At 44.9% G+C, this 7,317-nt stretch overlaps 1 long non-coding RNA gene across 1 annotated transcript; it reads right to left on the reverse strand.

The window, feature by feature from the left end:
• LOC128342144 (uncharacterized) lies at positions 1-4,024 on the reverse strand. The gene is made up of 3 exons (XR_008314798.1): positions 3,172-4,024; positions 2,004-2,170; positions 1-851 (listed from the first exon to the last, which is right to left on the reverse strand). It is a non-coding gene; the product is annotated as an uncharacterized LOC128342144 (long non-coding RNA).
• Positions 4,025-7,317: the final 3,293 nt, after the last annotated feature.

Below are 7,317 nucleotides of genomic sequence, written 5' to 3' on the forward strand. Positions count from 1 at the left end.
CCATCAGATTTTTGTAAGAAATTTCAGAAAGTGTGCAGGACAGCCAACTGGAGCTGTTGGGACAGAGACAGCTTCATTTTGCTGGAGCTGGGGGAAATATAAGATTTGGTAGTGTGTGCAGGGCTGGTGATTCAGCAAAGGGAAGCTCATCTAGAGAAGAGGAAAGGGCAACTAGGCAAGCATAAAAACGGTAGGTCTGTGATGGTTTCTCCTCTTTTTCAAAAATGACACATCCAGGTCTGGGGAATTCCTGATACAGATAAGGCTATAGGACTTAACAAGATTTGACAAAAACCCTTAGAATTAATTGCCATATTTTTTTAAAAGGGGAGATCCAGTTACAGATCTTGTCTAGTTTGCCACTGCCCTTTCCTGACATAACCCTCTCTTATTTAATCCCTTATGACTATGAGTACACCTGAGCTCCTTGACGGTGTCCATGGCTTTTCTCAAGAGGGAGCCAGGGTCCAGATGCAACGTAACATCCTCCATTATCTCCTGGAAGAAGTCAAAGAGCAGAAGAGAGTTGGTCAGTACCCATGGACTTCATTGGGATAGTGACAACAACAAAAACCACCACAACAAATATTTACATACTGTTTTTCAACAAAGGTTTCCAAGTAGTTTACATAGAGAAATAAGCAATAAAATAAAATAAAATAAAGATGGCAGTCAGGTTTGAACTGGGCCTGTGCTTGGTCATTCTCTTCCATTCTCTGCTGCATTTCTCACACCAAAATGGTCTCAACAGCCTCCTCTTTGTTGTACTCCAGAGTATGTTGGCCACTGGACTCAGCATCTTTCACGCTTTCCACGATGGCATTCAAAAAGGTTGTCCACCAGAGGATGAACTGAAAATTAAAAGCATTGAGCTGTTAATGACAGAAGGACTTCTCCGTGGCTTCCTGGAAATGGACCAACCCTTACTTGATGGGTTGCTCTCCTTTCTTGGGACCCCACCTCCTTCATGGAACATTCTGCCGCTTCTCAGGGAGTCTGCAGAACTGAGGAAGGGATCAGAGCAGAGGGTGGGTGCTCCCAGATCTTGTATGGGGCAAATACAAAAAACCTATTTATAAAAACCTATTTATTTGGCCTGGTCTTCCAAGGCTTGTAAAGTGCTGTTGTTTTAAAATGTATTTTAATTGATTTTAAATAGTTTTAATCATTTTTGAATTGTTTTTATATTGTTTTTAGCATTCTTTTGTGAGTTTTATGTCTTTTAAAAGTTGTTGTACACCGCCCAGAGCCTCTGGATAGGGCAGTTTATAAATGGGGGGGGGAAATGCTTCTCACAGAAATGACCTGGGCTCTGTAGAGGAAGGCCCTCTACTCAATGATTCTCTTAGCTCTTTTTCTTTTCTGCTCTGTAGTGCTCAAATCTGGAAGGGAAGAAGAAACGGCGGGGTGAGGTGGGGTGTACCATTTGTTGGAATTAAGGCTGGCTACCATTTATTGGCTACCGAATAAGACAAGGATCCATTGGTGAGACCGCCAGCCTGCTGCCAAATGGAAAAACCTATCTGGCGTGTGAGGCAGAACTTTTGGAAGGAAGGAATGCTCTGCCACCAATGTCTTGGTCTGTTGAGTCTCACCAGCTAACTGTGCCTGTTGGTGGGGGCTGGCTGGCCCATAAGCCCATATTTACTTGGACCATTAAGGGGTGGGGTGGGGTGGGGTGAGGTGAGGTGGGGTAGGAGAAAGGCTAGTTTCCTTGCATCCAAGATGTGTCTTGCTTGGACATGCTGCAAGCAGGACCTGTGTTGCTTTTTAACCTTAGCCAAAGGACTTCTAGGTGTGACCATAATAATAATATGAATAAGGAGATAGGAACATCTCCCAAAGGGAACCTACTTCTCACCAAAGGCCTTTTAATTCAGGCCCAAAGGTCTGCCAGATTCCTAAGCACTAGCTGTCCCACCCACCTTCCCAAAAAAGTCACCCCCCCAAAAGAGTCACCCCCAGTCCCAACTGTTCCCCAGGAGCCTGAGGTACCTCCTCACCGATTGTGACTCCTGAAGAAGCCTGAGAGCCCCCTTCTGCAGTTGGAGATTGTTCAATCCGGTTCTTCCTCTTCCAGAAGCTCCATCTGGGGGGGTTGCCCTTAATGGAGTCACTGGTGGGGGAGATCTTTCACAGCCACCTGCAAAAGCTGCCAATTCCTCACAGCCTAGAAGAGAGCAGGAAGAAGGTGAGAAAGAGACTCAAGCAGACATTTGGAAGAGAGGGGACCAATGGGACCAGGATTGGAATCCAGTAGGTTTCAAGGTATTGCGCCATCTTCCTTCTCACTGAGGAAGTAGGTAGAGACAGCTGAGCCAAAACCTTGGTGAAGAAACCTTTGGAATATTGTGTGCAGTTCTAGTCAGCCCAACTCAACAAGATTATGTTAGAGCTGGAAAAGGTGTAGAAAAGGACCATAAAACCGCTCAGGGGTGGAGCTCCTTCCCAGAACGGAAAGGCAGAAGCAATTGGGATTTTTCACTGAGTAAGAAGAAAAGCATGGGAGGCATGACAGGGTGATGAACCTGTGCAGAGTTTGGGACTGGATATTCCCAACTTGGGAATCATCCAGTGAAATAGATTGGGGGAGATTCAGAACAAGACAATAAAATAAAAAGGACCCTCTTTTGACATCATGTGCAATGTTTGGGGTGGGTTTTCGGAATTTGCTGCCACAAGATGAAGAAAAGGCCAGTACCTTAGACAGGACGGAGTAGCTGTTCACTTTGAACAAACACTAAAAACTTAGACATTTTAAGGGAGAATAAAGCGGTCATAGCCATGCTAGCAAAATGTCCATGTTGAGAGGAAGTCTGACATGGGAAACATGCAAAGAGGGATAGCTCTTGCCTTCCTATCCCACTTGTGCCTTCCCCAGAGATATTGGTGCTTTATGAAGCAGAACTCTGCGCTAGATGGACCTGGTCTGATCCTGCAACCCCCTCCCTCCAGTTTCCCACAAGCACATTATCTGTTGTGTGCTTCTGGTGTTCTTTTCATCACCCAACTTCTTGGAAATTCTGAGGATGGCTGGCATTCTTTATATTTGCCATTTAGGAGATTCTCGCTACTATTGCTTGCTCATGAGCATGCAAAATGAGTACAGATTTCAAGTGCTAAATGCCTAATATAGAAGTGGGATTCTAGAAGGAAAGCCATGTGACCAACCAAAAGGAATTCTGGTTTTCAGCTGTCCTGCTGGCAACCCTTTGTCTACAGGATGGAGAGGATCAAATGAGGTTCCTTGATGTTCCAGACAGTAGGAATCGAGAAAACCCTTCCATCACTCTCATGATTCTGCTGAAGATGCCAGTGAGGGGAAATGCCAGCTCCTGAAAAACGACAAGCTTAAGCAAGGGACATGGAAACCACATGAGGGGGGTGCTTGGGGGCAGCTTTTGAAGCCAGCTTCAGCTGGAGGGCTTATTGCCCCACAAACCCCCAGGTAGTTCTTCAGTGCTGCTGCTTCACACAGCCTAGAACCTGACCACAAAATCAAGTGGCAATTACCCGAGCATGCGACCTCTGAGGGTCCCCTGCTCTCTGAGAAGCAGCTGCATTGTATGAATACCGGAGATGAAATTGTGTTAGATGGGGAGAGCAAAGCGATGGGTGAATGCACCCGGCTGGACTCCGGATCTCACAGCTCAGGCAAGGGAAGACAACTGAAGGATATCTTTCAACACTAGACACAGGCGGGCCTTCGGGTGTGCTTTGCCCTGCCATCCCAGACTTTACCTTGGTTGGCAACAGCCACCCATCTTTAAGAACAGTTAAGCAAGCCAACTTAATGCTCTGGAAGATGCTGGTGTGCATTGTAATCTCTTCAGGATCACTAGTCCTCATTGCTTTAGATGTCACTTACTGTACATACATACCTAGCTGAGCAATTAATTGGCCAGCAAGGCTGCAGGGAACAGGGCAGGAAAAAGTAGGGATGTGCACGAATTGGTTTTTGCAATTCAATTTGAGGTCGAATTGAATCAGGCCTAACTCTGAAGCCCCAACTCTGCTTGCACAAAGCCTTTCCAGGGAAAGCTGAGGTTGTTGGGAATCATTGCCCCACCTCTGCACAAACAGCAGGTTTGCAAACTGTGTGCACTCTGCTTGTTTTGCCCATAAGGAACAACAGGGAACTTGAATCAGCCCATTGTTCCCCATGGGTAGATGCTAGGGACACCAAAGGGAGTTGGGTGGTATGGGTGATTGACAGGCATAGGTGATTGAGGGCTCTGCGAAATCCAACCTCTGGCCCTCTTTCAAGATGTATTGTCGTCTTGGGACTCAGGTCACTATCTGCAAGGACAACAGAAGCAAATCTCTCTTCTATGGAACTGAAAGTCACATCACTCCAGTCACGACCTCGATGGTAGGCCAAGCTACCTAGCCCCTTCACCCCTTCCCCAGGACCTCCCGGTCTATTTCAGCCGCCACAAAGTTGTCTAATTGTTTCAGAATCATCTGTATGCTAGTGAACATCACCACATCCTATTTGCATGGACTTCATAATTTCAACCCCTCTCCTCCATCTTTTCCATATTCCTTCTCCCTCTTGTTCTCTCCACTGCACTGGCCAAGTTCCATGCTTCTTGACTTTCACTGCCCACTTCCCTTTCCTGTCTCCTAGTAGAACACTTTCTTTACACTATGTATGGGTGAGTTTACAATTGGCAGTGTAATCCTGTCTTGTGGGATTTCCCCCCCCCCTCTAATTCTCCATAGAAGTGAACAGAATGATAACAACAATTAAATGATACTGTATATGTGCACTTTGAAGTGTATCTTTCTTAACACAAACAACAGAATTGGCAAAATAAAGAAAGAGTTATAGAGACTTGCTCAGACTCATGTGTCCCAAACGGAGGTTTTTGGTTGCAGTTGCTGGCTTCTTTGTTTGAGAGTTCTTTCTTTCTTGGCTGTGGCTGTGAGATACAGTCTGCTGTTGTTTCTGCTCCCTCTTCTTGAATTCTAAAAACAATAAATATAGGCTTAGCACACAACCAGCACACAGGAGCTTTCCAGGCATGGACCTTCTTGTACAGGCCTCTGGATCCTCTGAGGATTGTGCCTGGTGTTGTTGTTTTTTTGGTGGTTTTTTACTATATATGGTAGTCCCTATTCAACTCGCCTCCCCCTACTGGATAAGCCTATATTACCTAATGTTTTCACCCTTAACCCCCCCCCCCCTTAAAACCATCTAATCTAGTGGACATCACCATCCCTTGTAGTAATGAATTCTGTTTCACTCTTAGGAGATGAGTAGGGCCTCAAAAAGACTCAAAATATTTGCATTTAGGACCAAGACAATAGAGCATTTGCACTGGCCCACTTTGATGTATTGCCCTCGGCGGTTCTATATGGTAGACATGGTCAGGTCTCCAGTTCTGAATGCTACTGTCCATGTGCTGCAAAGGCCATAGAGGATGTGGGTCATGTTTTATTATACTGCAATTTTTATAGGGACTAGTGAGAGTTGTTCATTTTACCACTGATTAAGGATATATCAGGCAGAGAAGATGAAGCATATTTCTTTTGTCAAATCTTCAAGCCAATATTACTTACCATGTGGCTAAGTTTGATTTAATAGCAATGAATGTATGACATCACCTGATAACCAATGTAGTGGAATAATTCACTGTGTCATTGAATACATGTAAAACTATACTGATGCTATTATAATTGGTGTGACATTATGTTGTTTCCTTCATGTTTCTGTACTGGTCAAAGACTGTAATAAAGTTTATCTATCTATGTTTCAGGCTCTCTCCCCTCCATCTGCTTTGTTGGGCTTTGCAGCTCCTCTCAGCTAAGCAGAGATGCCCTTTTCCCTAAAAGGGACAACTTCTTCCAAGATTGCTTTACCTCTATTCAGAGCGTTGCCTAGTCAACCACATACTGGCTGGGATCTTGGTGTCCCCCATCATGTTCCTCTGCCCTCAGCTTTAGAATGTAGTCCTTGATATGAGAATGTGAAACACACCAATTTTTGCATTATACGGAAAACAAAATCCCTCAATACAACAGTTAAAAGATGGTTTATAGGAATTTTTTGGGCAAAATGAAGAAAGCATTGGGATTGGCAGTGTTCTGTTGGGGGAAAGACAGGAACCGCAGGGAAAAGGACTGGGTGATGGCTCCCCTTGGCCGTGAGTTCCTGGCCCCTGCTCATTGGGGGAAACACAGGCAAGCTGGCAGGGGAAAGACGGGGGCTGGATAATAGCTGCTTTTTGGTCATGGTGGTGATTGTCTTATTGGCCCCTGCTCAGGCAACGGGGAAAACAGTGAATGTGTCTGCAGTCACAGCAGGGATCAGCTGGACCTGCCTGGGGGCTGGAGCTTCACAGGCCAGATCTGTTCCTCAGACTGGGAGTTTGACATCCCTATTCTAGGTGGTTATTTCTTAGAGACAGGTTAGTAGAGCTGAATGACTTCTTCCCATTCATCAGTTGGCCAGATCCCACTGGACTGTACATTGGCTGGCGAGGTCTTCCAATCTCATCAGTTCACAGGTATCTTCCAACCTTTTCCATAGCTTCAATGTTCTGGAGGGTTTCACCTGGTACACATACCCTGAGTTCTCTGAACTTGGTCCAACAGAGTGTGAATTGGAAAAACAGGGACCTGAGTAACAGAAAGTACAGGAGGGTTAACAGAATGCAGGCTTTAAAAAAAAAAAAGCCTTGCCACTCTCTGGAGAACAACTTCTTGCTATGTGGAATAACTGCATACAGACAGCACTCTGTGTACATTAAAGAAACCTGCACTAACAGCCTACATTCGGCAACAAACAAGGTTGATTTCTGTGATGGGATAAATTATAACAACTTCCCATTGTTCCTCTCACTTGGAATCATCAACACACTTTGAAGCACTTTTTCAAAATCCGAACAGCTCAACATTGGCTTTTTGTTTAAAAGATAGGCAGAAAGCTGAGCTTCTTGAAGCCGAAGTCTGTAACCTGATTCTGAAGACATCTTTGAACTCCAGAATTGCTCTACATCACCCCAATATTCTTAAAATTTGGCCAGAATTGAAGAGAGTTAATATGTTTAGATTGTGAGCCCTTTGGGGACAGTAAGCCATTTTATGCATTCTTTTCCTATATAAACCACTTTGGAAACTTTTGTGGGAAACCAGTATATAAGTAGTAGTAGTGAACAGGAATCACATGCTGCCCCAGGAATGTTGACAGCAGTAGAATGCCATCCATTCTCAGGCAGTCCAAGCTCCACATGATTGACTCTTCCAACAGAATTAACACTTCCTTGTGAATAGCATTTGTATGTCTGAGGGCAAGTTTGATTCCAGCATTTG

Source organism: Hemicordylus capensis, chromosome 2 (assembly GCF_027244095.1).
Source record: "Hemicordylus capensis ecotype Gifberg chromosome 2, rHemCap1.1.pri, whole genome shotgun sequence".
In the NCBI taxonomy this organism is placed as follows: Eukaryota; Metazoa; Chordata; class Lepidosauria; order Squamata; family Cordylidae; genus Hemicordylus; species Hemicordylus capensis.